Genomic DNA, 13,989 nt, shown 5'->3' on the forward strand with positions numbered 1-13,989 from the left:
ATTATTCTAAATCTTTTGGAATTAGGTCTTTGTAATATCAAATGATACAGAACGTTGTTTTTTATTTTTACAATTTAAATTTGTACAGCTTTGCATAACCTAAATATCTGCATTTTTCTCACCTTTTGTGTCTAAATAATTCCAGTAGGTTATAGTTACAAGGAAGTGAATGTTAGATTTCTATTAATGTTCAGATTTCATCTGTAGTTAATGAAGTGTAGGTAGAAAACTACAAATGACATTTTATTTTGTATAAGCCTAATATCCCAATTTAAAGTCTTGACATTTGCGGTAGCATTCTTTTTAAAAGGTAATCATAGTTTTTCCCTGGTCATCTTCATTAAAATTACAACTAATCACTCCTACTCTTAATGTTTTCCCTTACCAATCACAGTAAACTCAGAATATGAATTTCCTGCTAATACTGTTGAAACAAGCTTTGTTGTAGTATGTGTTAGTTTTGTCTGAAATAATAAATGAGCTCAAAACCTGATGTAATGTGAAATTAAATGTATTCAACCATAAATTGAAATTACTTTTTTTTTTTTTTTTTTTTTACTAATACTAGAATGTTGTCTTTAATGTGTTTGATGTAATTTAACAGATAACATTTTAGTTACCTGCTCTTAATCAAAAAGTGAGTTACATAATCCTTTATATTGAAAATATCCTGGGGCACCTGGGTGGCGCAGTCGGTTAAGCGTCCGACTTCAGCCAGGTCACGATCTCGCGGTCCGGGAGTTCGAGCCCCGTGTCGGGCTCTGGGCTGATGGCTCAGAGCCTGGAGCCTGTTTCCGATTCTGTGTCTCCCTCTCTCTCTGCCCCTCCCCCGTTCATGCTCTGTCTCTCTCTGTCCCAAAAATAAATAAAAAACGTTGAAAAAAAAAAAAAGAAAATATCTTGTTTTTGCTATGAATTATGACACAAACTGTCTATGGACCACCTGTACCGGAATAACTTAGAATAAAGCATTTTTCCAGACCTGCAGAATCAGAATCTCTGGAGCTGGGACTCAGAAATTTGTACTTTTTACAAGCTCCACATGAGTTCTTTTAGAAGCACCACATGTGAGGAGTACTGCCCAAAATGAAATGGGGGAGGATTCTTCACATCAATAAACCATTTATATTTTCTGCTTCTCCCTGCCCCCCAGCCCCTTTGGTCGTCATGGATCCAAGCTCAGTAACTACTTCTGAATCTTATCATCTCTACCACAGTAGTTCTAGATTAAGTCTTGTTATTTCCTCAATCATGTGAAGAAAATCAGTATTATGAGAGCTTTATTTTTGTTCAAGTATCTTGGGGCAAATTTTAGTCTCTGGTACATTTAGTATACCTATGTTAGACCCACACTTGATAAAAACAGAAGGATTTGGTCATTTAAGAATTTTAAAATTTTTCCTCTGGATAGTGGCTATTTTTCTTAAATATACTTCCAAACATTGGAGAAAATAAAGAACTTCCTATATGCTGCTTATGGGAGCATTTGACAATGTCGTAGTAAAGTTGAAGATATACATAGGCTTGAACCCAACAATTCCCTTCCTAGATGTTCTAGGTAAACTGAGACATGTATGAAAAAGTCTTATAGTTACTTTTATTTTTAATAGGAAAAAATCAAAAGTACTATAAATGTTAAGCAACAGGAGAATGGCAAATTGTGTCATAGTCATATGATGAACTGTTTATTATACTGCTGTTTAAGTGAGAGCTCTGTGTGATCATGGATGAGTGTCTTCGGCGAACAAAAACAAGTTGCAAAAGGTTGTATATTATATAATATTTATATAAGATATATAGCATTTATGTAAAGCTAGAAAGCAATGATATATATGGTTTTAAGTACTTGATTTTATAGTAGTAGTAGTGTAAAAGCATGTATAGGAAATAAATGCCAAATTCAAGATTGTAATTTTATATTAGGAGAGAAAGGAATGGGATCAGGGTATGATACGAAAAGGATTCAACCTATATGCATAGGCTTTTTCTTTAAAAAAAAAAAAAAAAAATACGTAAAGCAAAATAAGCCTGGCAGAATATTAGAATTCCATGATGAGAAGGCCAGGGATTTGAAATTTTCCTGTGGATTTGAAATATTTTTTCAAATATATCAAAAAATGTGCTGTCTTTATTTTGGTGAAGATCTTCTACAATAAGATGTATACTTAGGATGCTCCTAAAAGCATGGATGACTTTATTCTATTTGTTCTATATCTTACAGTAACTAATAGAAATAGTACTTCCTACTCTTGTAAATAAAGAACAGCCTTGGAGGCAATTTTTCTTATCACTGCTCTTCCATTTACCCTTGAATTCAGACAGTTTCACAATAGTATTTTCTTTTGTTATGGCTATCGATCATAACATTATTTTCAGAATTTGTTTATGCATTTGAAACTCCAACTTAAGCTTTGTATTATACTGTTTTACAATAGAATTCTTGGAATTAAGCAATATATGGATTTTTACATTTTGCATTTGTATACATGTTACATGTGTGTATGTGTGTGAGAGAAAGATTGGTCAATCTTGAGGTATGATCTTGAATTTATCTTAAAATATCTGGGCTTAGATGATGTCCTCTAGAAGCTGAGTGTGCTCCAAGTTAGACATGAAGTGTGAGTTTTAGTTGCACTTAGAATTTGACTTTCAAACTTTGAGAAGGTAATAGTAATAGAAAAGTGAATTTTAAAAACTAATGATAACACTTTGGACTGAAATAGGTAAATGCTGCTTGGTGTTCATAATCTGTGATTGTGCTGTATAAGGATCAGAAAGCTGTGATTATCAACTTTAGCTGAAAATTTTATTAACTTCTATAATGTGATCAATTTTTTAAAGTCTTCACTCTTATTTTTTTTTCCTAGGTTTAATAAAGATAAAATGAAGACCATAATAAAATAGTCCCCTACTTAGCCCAGCAATTCTTACCTTGTAAGTATCAACTCTCAGTTAATATTTAGTATTAACCTCTGCCATTGCTATAAAAAGTTAGTGTTTCGCTACAGGTGTTGCTTTCTTTCTGAATGACAAGTTTCTTATCTCCCCTTACCCCCTACACATTGAAGGTTGGTATTAATTTAATCCAGTTTAGAACAAGAATAATGCCATTGCTTTGAATAAGTTTTCTATTTTGGAAAGTATTTTACAGCAAGGCTCTATTTTCTAAATCTGAGAATCACAATTTTAAACACTTGTCCTCCAAAGGAATTGATAAATAAGTAATTATCTTTATTATTATTAGTCAAGTTTATTTATTTATTTTTTTAATGTTTATATATTTATTTTGAGAGAGAGAAAGAAAGAGACAAGCAGGCTCCATGCTGTCAGTGCAGAGTAGTCTAGGGCTCAATTTCACCAACTGTGAGATCATGACCTGAGCTGAAATGAAGAGTTGACTGCTTCACTGACTGAGCCACCCAGGTGCCCCCCATTAGTCAGGTTTATTGATAGTTATTTTATGGTTTTATAAATTGGGAGGATTCTCTCCACTTGAGAGAGAGTTTTTTCATTTATTTGTTTTTATATTTCACTAAATTACCCTGCACACTTTTCTGTGAGATACTTAAAATTTAGCTGTTAAACTTCAGAAAGTGGGAAAGACAGGAAGGCAATCCCTTTTCCTTCCTTTTATACATACGTACATGCACACCTCTTTCTTAGAATAAACATTTGGACCCTGATTCATTTAACTTTTGAGAAACTTACAAATTCTAAGGAAAAAATTTTAACAGGTTAGCTAAAATTAATGTCATACCCCTAGAAAAACTCAAATCAAGGTCATGGTAAATACACAAGGTAACTATTTTCCTAAAAATATTTGAGACCCTGGGGTGCCTGAGTGACTCAGTCAGTTAAGCATCTGACTTGGGTTCAAGTCATGGTTTTACAGGTTTGTGAGTTCCAGCCCTGCATTGGGCTCTGTGCTGACAGCTCAGAGCCTGGAGCCTGCTTCACATTCTGTGTCTCCCGTTTTCTGCCCCTCCCCAACTTGTGCTTGAGCTCTCGCACACATGCGCACTCTCTCTCAAAAATAAATAAAAAATAAAACATTTTAAAAATATTTTAAAAAAATATTTGAGACTCTAAAGTCAAGCTACCATAACGATTCATTTCCGTCTATTCTTTGAGCTTATCCCTAAATAAAAGAAACTTAAGTGCACCTTTTTTCTGTTTGTGGTGTTGAGGGATGGCCCTGTTTTAGTGAAAACTCGTGCATCAGATTCTTCTCTACCATATCTAATACCATTGGATTAGTGACTCTGTGAATAATGTTTATGTGTCGAGGAGTGACCTTATCATAGAAGATCTGCCACTGAACTCAGTAAATAGTTTTTTGGGTGGAAATAATTAAATATTGAAGACTTTTATTAATGAGCCAGTTTGAAGAGTAGTGGCCAAATACCACAGGTCACTTCCTTCTCTAATTTTTTTTCCTTTTTATATTTTTGTCTCTGGAAAACTAGAATGGAAACATTTGCAAATCCCCAGAGAATCCTATATAGCCCAGGCATAAGTTCCTTAATTGGTCCCTTGGAAGCCAGCTCAGTTTTACTTCAGCTTACTCTTAGAAAAAGAAATCTTTTTGATTGGTATTGCGCTCCTGTAGATTGGAGGGTAGTCGACTTTTCAGAAAGAAATAGGTATCATTTAACTTCTAACAGATTTAAAAGCATAGATAATGTCATATTCTTAACCTTACTTCATCTCCTTTGTAAATTTCTAAGCAAATAAATAAGCTGGATATTTTCCAGCATCTTTTAAACATAGGTCATTTGCTGTATTTTATAATTGGAATGCTTTCTGTTGTCTGTTCTAGGTAGTATGGAGTTCTCTTTAATCTTAGTTACTAAGATAGTGATGTTTCCAGTCAGTACCCAGAAAAATAGGTACATCATGACAGTAGTCAGTGATTCTATATGATTATGCATGGGTATCCCCTCTTTTGTCATTCTCTTATGCTCATTTAATGCCATTCTTCAAGGAATTTTTTTAAGCTGTTCCCCACTTGTGGGATGTGGATATTCTAGAAGTTGTAGAATGTTCATGTTTTATATATTCATTGCTGTCTGAATTAAATAATGGCAGTGTTTTGGGTTCATTTTTATAAATTGAGTAAAGAGAGGAAATCTCTTTCAAGGTTTTTTTTCAGTTTAAAGCTCTTAAATGGTTGTTGCTTAACATAAAACATTCAGAAATAATCATATTTCAGAGTTCCTGGGTGGCTCGGTTGATTGTCTGACTGTTGATTTCAGCTCAGGTCATGATCCCAGGGTTAAAGGGTTGGGCTCTGGGCCGCCTGGGTGGCTCAGTCAGTTGAGCGTCCGACTTGGGCTCAGGTCATTATCTTGCCCTCTGTGAGTTTGAGCCCTGCGTTGGGCTCTGTGCTGACAGCTCAGAGCCTGGGGCCTGCTTCCAATTCTGTGTCTCCCTCTCTCTCTGCCCCTCCCCTGCTCATGGTCTGTCTCTCTCTGTCAAAAATAAATAAACATTTTTTAAAAAATTTAAAAAGAAAAAACAGGTTGGGCTCTGTGCTAAGCATGGAGCCTGCTTGAGATTTTCTTCCTCTCTCTTTCTCTTTTCTCTCTCTTCCTCTCCGAGACTCTGTCCCTCTCTCCCTCTCTCCTCCCCCTGCCCCCCCCCCCCCGCTCATGTGTCCCCTCTCTAAAATAAAACTAAAATAATACTTCTTTCTCTTTTTTCTCACTTTAAGATTTTTGAGCTGTGTTTTGTTTTTTCACATTGTAAATTTGGGTACATACACTTAAATTACATATTTCTGTTATATAAATTTAAAATAACTAGATCCATCATTTGGTGCTAAATAAAATAATATCTTTAGGTGCACTGTCAGCAATTACGATCATTGCTGCTTTTTAATTTACAACAGCAAAAACTTTAAGACCCCGACTCTAAATAAGAAACAGAAGATGAAGCAGAATATTAACCAGTCTGTGCTGTCATTGTTAGTCCTGTAAACCGAAGTGATGGAAACAAGTAACCTTATAATCAGTAGACTTATTATGTGTCTATTATCAAAAACGAGTCTAGTAAGAAGAAATAACAAAAATAATTCCTTACATTAGACTGATTATCTAGATAAGTTTTTAGAATTTTTATCAAGTTAGCAATAGAATAGCAATGGCATGTAATCATACCATTTTAGAAAATATTGTCAGGGGGCGCCTGGGTGGCTCAGTCATTAAGCGTCCGACTTCAACTCAGGTCATGATCTCACAGTCCATGAGTTTGAGCCCCGCGTCGGGCTCTGTGATGACAGCTGGGAGCACGGAGCCTGCTTCAGATTCTGTGTCTCCTTCTCTCTCTGCCCCTTCCCTGCTCATGCTCTGTCTCTTTCTGTCTCAAAAATAAATTAAAAAATATATATATTTAAAAAAAAATATTGTCAGTTCTTGAATTATAAATAGTGTAAATGTGGAGCTGATTGAAAGTACTGCAAATAAAATCAGAATGTTGTAAATCAGTAGGGCAGTAAGTAGTTAATAAGGCAAATGATATAGAATCTATTGTTTTCAATAAAAATGTAATGCTTTTGGTATGACTCGCTAAAAATAGCTGAAATCTCATGATTGAAATTTACTCTTGTGTTAAATTGCTGTCTACCTGTGGCACTTATGAGGAATTTTTAATTGTTTTGAATAATTTTATAACGTGAATGTTTCTGGGGGAAAGACTACCAAAAGAAAAAACAAAAGAACAAATTGCTCTTTTGGCACTTGGATTAGTAGTAAATAATGTTTATAATGAAAAAAAAAAATTATAAGGATGCTAGATAATCTCAGCATTTGGTGGTAAGGAAGGTTTGCAAATTTACTGATCAATTGTTACTCAAAAGCTAGGTTTTTATGGATTATAAAACAGACTTCTTGGATTTTATCTGAATACTATTTCATTACCTGCCTGTTCTCAACATTGAATTTTAAAGGTATCTTATCTGGTTAATTTTTTTGTTTTTAAGCATCTGTAGCCAAAAAACAAGTTAAAAAAATTTTTAATGTTTGTGGATTTTATATATTTAGACATTTCATAAAACTTTCACTTTCTTTATAGGATAGTAAGAAATTATTATGTTTAATGAAATTGTCATGAAGTTTAGTTAGACCCCATAATTTAGGCCTATTCTTAAAGGTACCAAAGCATGGCTAATTTCAAAATTTCTCCAGGTGTAGTATCAACATTTCATACCACAAGTGTAGTATTCCATTGTCCTGACCAAGCATAGTCATTCTGTGACCCAAGGGCTATATGTAGTCAGCTCCTTAGAGGTTTACATGCAGAATTTGAAGCATACCTGAAGACAGTAATTATTACAAATTGTGTTGATGCCAGATTAAAAGTAAAATTAAGTACTTGAAAAATTGAAAGCAATGTGCTGGTACTTAATGGTTATGTCTAAACAGAATAGAAATATTTTCATGGCATGTATTAACCTCTGAATATTTCTATTATGTGACAGTGGGAACAGTCTATAGATTCAAAGAAATTTTTAGTTTAAAATATACCCCCCCCCTCGCCTTTTTTTCTTGAGACCTAGAGAGAGGGAGACACCAAATATGAAGCAGGCTCCAGGCCCTACCTGTCAGCACAGAGCCTGAGGCGGGTCCCAAACCCACCAACCAGGAGATCACGACCTGAGCTGAAGCAAAGACGCTTAACTGACTGAGCCACCCAGGTTTAATCCCCATTTAGAACTTACGGTTTAAAAAAAAAAAAAAAAAAAAAAAAAGACTATTCAATGGAAAAAGGACAGTCTTCAACAAATCATTTTGGGAAAACTGAATATCAACATATAAAAGAATGAAATTGATACTTCATACTATATATAAAAATTAAAATGGATCAAAGACCTAAATGTAAGAACTAAAACTATAAAACTCTTAGAAGAAAACATAGGGGGACGACTTCATGACAGTCTTGATCATGATTTCGTGGATAGCAAACCCAAAGCACAGGCAACAACAACAAAAAGGTAAATTGGACTCCTATCAAAATTTAAGATTTTTTATGCATCACAGGACACTATCAGCAGAGTGAAAAGGCAACTTACAGAATGGGAGAAAATATTTGCAAATCATATATCCGATACAGGACTAATCTCCAGAATCTATAAAAAACTCTTACAACTCAACCACAACAAGAAAATAAAAACCCAGTTAAAAAATGAGTAAAGGACTTGAATACATATTTCACTAAAGAAGATATACAAATGGTCAATAAGCCTGACATGCTCAAATGACTAATCATTAGGGAAATGAAAGTCAAAACTATACCAAGATACCACCTCACATCCCCAAGGATGGCTATTATTTTTCAACAAGAAAAAAATAGTAAGTGTTGGCAAGGATGGGGAGAAATTGGAATCCTTTTGCTTTGCTGATGGAAGTGTAAAATGGTATAGCCACTATCTAAGAAAGAAAGTATGGCAGTTTTTCAAAAAAATGAAAATAGAATTAAATACCATATGATCCAGTTACACTGCTTTGGGGTTTATACCAAAAAGAAATGAAAGCAGGACTCAAGCAGATATTTGTATACCATGTTTATAGCAGCAATTAATTATAATAACAGAAAGATCAAAACAACTTAAATGTTCATAGATGGACAAAATGTATATACATACAATCGAAGACTACTCAGCTGTGAAAAGGAAAGATAGTGTAAAATATGCAGCAACATGGATGAACTTTGAAAAAGTTAACCCTATGTAAAAGCCAGACACACAAAAAATAAATGTTACACGATTCCATTTATATAAGGTACCTGAAATAGGCAAATTCATCAAGACAAAGTAGACTAGTGGTGTCCCGGGGCTGAGGGAATGGAAGCATGGGCACTGTTTAGTGGCTCCAGTGTCAGTTGGTGTAAATGTAAAGGTTATGGAGATGGAAGGCGGTGATAGTTATACAACAGTGTAAGTAGACTTAATGCCACAGAACTGTACCCTTTAAAATGGTAAAATTTATGTCATGTATTTAACCGCAATACTCTAAAAATAATAAGACATTATTACTGTGAAGTTTTTAAAAGAAAAAAAAGATTTATTAGGGTACCTGGGTGGGTTAGTTGGTTAAGCATCTGACTCCTGATCTCTGCTCAGGTCATGATCTCACAGTTCCTGAGTTTGAGCTCCACATCAGGCCTCTGCACTGACAGTGTGGAGCCTGCTCAGTATTCTTTTTGAGACAGAGCGAGACAGAGCATTAACGGGGGAGGGTCAGAGAGAGGGAGACATAGAATCTGAAGCAGGCTCCAGGCTCTGATCTGTCAGCACAGAGCCCGACGCGGGGCTTGAACCCACAAACTGTGAGATCATGACCTGAGCCGAAGTCGGACGCTTAACTGACTGAGCCACCCAGGTGCCCCTTAAATGATTTTAAATTCTGAGAAGGAATTGTGTCCGTATATTCACTAGTGTAACAATTGGGACAGTGCCTGGCACATAGTAGGTATTAAGATATTTGTTAAATGAAAAAAGTACGTACATAAATTTTGTATATTTGAAAATACCATGTTTACATTTTTGTTTGGAAAGTGGGAAAGGGTAGCCTAAAGAACTGTTCCAAATGTAGTTGGTAAATACAAATATGTATTACGTATTTCTCAAGTCATTGTAGCATAGCCATTTTAATGATGAGAAAACTGGAGCAAAAGGTTATCGAGGCTTAAACTAGAGTGGTGGCAGTTTCCTTGTATCTTTTAGAGAAAGAGGTTATTACATTCCTACATCTGAGTAAGTGGAAACTGTTCAGGAGTGTATTTCCATGCCTGGTGAAGAGGGGAGGCCGATAGGATAAAGGAAGATCAAGAGCCACCGGATTCCAATTTTATTTCTCATCTCTGGGTACAAAGTTAATTCATCTTCCAAAGGCTTCATAATCTTTAATTCTTATGTAAAGTGATGTCCAACTTTTAACAGAGTATTCTAAAAAAGGGATAAATGTTAAGGGTAAGATAATACTTGGATTTTTTTAAGATAAATTAATTAGAAAATTCACTTGAGTCTTTTGTATATTTTCACTTTACTTAGCGTTAAAATATTTCATGTGACATCATCTTTTCCTTTAAAAGTACATCTGCATTTTCTTAGCTTAAGTTTATTGAAACTGAGCTCTTATATGTCATTTCTTATTTTTCCTTTGACATGAAGTCTTACCTACTGGATGGAAGATGTCTTTAGAAAGGCATACCGCAAGGAATGAACTGCTGTCTGTAAATTTTGCTTTTACCAAGGTAAAGACCAAATTTTATGAATTCACTTTGTGTTTATAAAAGGAAAAAAAAAACTTTTATATATTTAATACATTCAAAAATTTGATTAAATATTTAACTTTATTGGCTTATTAAGTTGACAAAGGGGGAGGAAATGCTTAGCTTTTCCTCATATTACACATCTTTGTGTTCCTAACCTATAGCAATATGCTTAGCACGTAGTAGGCTTTCCTTAAACATTTGATGTAGAAATAAATTTTACTATTCTACTTAAAAGCTTCTAAGAAATAGCTATTTATGTATACTTTGTCCGTTATAATCTTTATTGGTTTCTTAATGTATTCTCTTCTAAAAGAAAAAAAATTTTTGTATCTTCAGGTGCTAATGTGTGTTTAAAAAACAAAACCTTGGAGTAAAGTAGCAGCACATAATGGTTTGTGGATTTTGAAAAGGTGCAGGCCATATTGTGCTGCCTCAAAAATACAAGGATCTGATCTTCTGCAGAAAATATATTTTTTATTCATAGCTCTTATGATAGTGATGTCAGCAGTGCCTTAGCAGCACGTAAATATTGGCGTTAAGATTCTAAAATTATCTCCAGTATTAACTGTGCTGCTGAAGTAAGGCTGGCCATGTTCTACAGTCTAATATGTTTTATATTTTAATATGTCTTAATATGTATTAACATCATTGATATATCTTCAGTTTTATTGATAATGTATTTTCAATATTATTGAGAATCTTGTTATCTTTAGTATGATTCTATAAAAATAAGTAGTAACTTTTAAGATGTATTTGTATTAACATGGTTGTGGGGTGCCTGGCTGGCCCAGTCAGTAGAGTGTGTAATGCTTGCTCTCGGAATTGTAAGTTCAAGTACCACATTGCGTGTAGAGATTACTTAAAATCTGTAAAAAAAAAAAAAAAATAATGTAAGTGCAATTTAATAATAGTGTTGAATGCCATCAAGAGTTTATTGAAAGAGCTTGTACAGAACCAATTTACTTTAATGTATATTTATATTCATTGTAAATACTGAAATTTTTAAATACTCATTTTTCCTTTGTTTCTCCAGTAAAATGAAGTTTAAAAATATTTGCTTATTTCACAGAAAAGTGTGCATTATAAAATATACATTCTGAACAGAACTTACAAGACAATTTTTAGTAATGTTTCTAAATATTTCATTAGAAGGGGGAAATTTCAAAACGTGTGAATTAAATCCCTGAAATCCTGGGTCTCAAAATGCTCTTAATCATAAACTCAAAGGTAGGAAAGGCCTTACAGATGACCAACCTATTTTTTGGGTGGCTCAGGAAACAAATTCAAATTAGGTAATTTGCCCCACATGACAGATTAGAATCTTAATCCTATGCCTTCTGACTTTACACTATCATTGTTTTATCTTGTTTCTATTAAATCCTTAGCTGAAGATTTTTGACAAGTTGAAAATGTGGCTTTGTTTGCTTTTGTATAGTCAATATTTAACTTCACAGTGAAAGTAAAAATTATTATTATAGTTACTAATTTTATAGATGTAACAGTTGAAATTTTTAATTTAAGATTTAAAGAAAAATGTTTTCTTTACCTTCTGTTTCTTATTTATTGTTTTATTAAGTCATTAAACTAAAAATTAATGTTCAGGACAAGACAGGTGTTTTTGTGTAGCATATCACACTTTTGGTCTTTTCTACAAGGAATAGCTTACCCTTTTCAATTGCAGCCAAACAGGAAATCTACAAAATAAAAGCACTTCTTAACAAATCATTTCCAATTATTATTGTCTTTTAGAAACCCTAAAAGTACTTCAGATGTAATTTAAGGAATTGTAATCAAGGATCTTCTTTTTAAAGTCTAATGTGAAGGTAAAGAAAATATGTAAGGCAAAGCTCTCATTTTTAAAAACAATTTTTCCCCAGCAAAAATTTTTTTCCCCAAATTAGGAAGCAGTATACCATATATACGGTAGCTAGAATTAAATGCCAGCTTTTACATTAAGTACAATTAAGCACTATTGACTTGGTGCTTTGAAAAATCATTCATCAAGCTGTTCACCTCTTTTCCTTTATTTCATTTCAACTATTTTATGAAAGACTAACAAATATAACTTTTGATTCCACTGAAAGTACTCCAAGATTTAACATCTAGATTCTTAGAAATATTTATTAAATGAATTACAAAGTTTGTCCACTATTTTCCAGAATAACTCAGGAATTAGATACCTTTTTTCCTGTTTTTGTTTTTCTAAGTATATTATGTTTAGTCTAATCTGCCTTCTAAATGAAAGAGAGAAAACCTGGATTTTACATTTACTAGGTGAATTTTTATATCTAGGTCCTCCAGATGTGAAGAAGGAACACTTGGGGCTATTATTGCTAAATGAAAACTTTTCTTGTTTTAATCCTGAGAATAGATTAAAGGAAAATGAAAATATTGGTAAAGTGAGAAACTATAGAAAAACTGTTATAATGAAATTTATCATAACAGCATTCAGCTTCTTTCCAGTCTCTTAAGAGGAAGTAGCCTGTCAGTACCTAATGAAACACACACATTTAGGTAATTCAGAACTGGAAGTTGTATTTGTACGAGTTAATACACTTTATCTTTGTGTAATTTTGAACACATTAAAAGCAAATAGTAAAATAAAAGTTGTACCTTTTAATGTTAACCTTAATTTGACTATTTTTACAAAGAAAAAATAAGTATATACAGGTGTGTGTTTTCATTTTTTCCATCATCTTTGGGAAAAAAAATGCTCATCTTCTTTCATTCAGGTTTCTTTTTAAGTTGATGCCAAATAATTTCAGTATTTAGCGTCTTAAATCTGTTACTTGGAATATGGATTGAGTTTGGAGCTAACTCAGAGGACTCAGGCAAGTATTCAGGAGGTAGCAAGAGGAATATTGTAATAGGTGAATAACTCAGTTCACATCCTGTATTTAAAGGCAGATCTCTTAAGGTCACACATATTGATATGTGATAGTAAATATGAAAATTTGGCCTTAGACTTAATTCTGTACTCAACAATGAAGATTTTCTTCAATCAATTATATATCCTTTTGGTTGTTAGAGAATTACATGTTGTTTTTAAGCCACTAAGTGTCATTATGGGTATATGCCCAGGTTAGCTCTATTGGATTAGCAAGATTATGCTTGCATAAACTGTGATCTCTGTTAATGATTTATCAATTTAGAAATTGACATTCTAAATCAATTTTTTTTCCTTTTACAGGTGGATATTACTATCCCTTATTCTTCGAAAAAGTTTTATTCTCAGTGTTGTTTCTCATTGAGTATTAACAAAAAGAAAAATTAATGTTCCAAACTTTTCAGATAGATTTGGTCCTAGTAAGTATTTAGACATACTATTTGCATAGCTAGAAGAAGAAATGAGACCATCATCATTTCCAGCTAAAATTTTTTATTTTCATCTGTTATCAAAGGATTTCTTATAATTTGTCTTATTAATAGCTTGAGCCCCTTTAATGCAGAACTAACTCACACCAGAAATGTGAGAGTATATATTCTTGCCTTATTTATTTATAAATATATCTCACAAATTTCTGATGTCTTTTTTTAAAGCTATATATGAAGCTATATATGAAGAAAAAAATAATTGACAAAATAAATACTAAGTTTAAACCTCTAATGTTAAAGTTACTGTGTGAGGTGACAAATTACTTGCTTTTTTTTTTTTTTTTTTTTTTGTCTTTATTTTACTGAAATTAAATTCAACATTTATAATTTCTATTTGGGTCT

At 33.1% G+C, this 13,989-nt stretch overlaps 1 long non-coding RNA gene across 1 annotated transcript in view; it reads left to right on the forward strand.

Moving 5' to 3' along the window:
• LOC102900852 overlaps positions 1–13,989 on the forward strand; it is a 46,513-nt gene that overhangs the window by 10,749 nt on the left and 21,775 nt on the right. Inside the window, exons 3-4 of the long non-coding RNA XR_006594444.1 lie at positions 2,868–2,934; positions 10,169–13,578. This is a non-coding gene — a long non-coding RNA (uncharacterized LOC102900852). The remainder of the gene's footprint in view (positions 1–2,867; positions 2,935–10,168; positions 13,579–13,989) is intronic.

Source organism: Felis catus, chromosome A1 (assembly GCF_018350175.1).
Source record: "Felis catus isolate Fca126 chromosome A1, F.catus_Fca126_mat1.0, whole genome shotgun sequence".
Lineage (NCBI taxonomy): Eukaryota > Metazoa > Chordata > Mammalia > Carnivora > Felidae > Felis > Felis catus.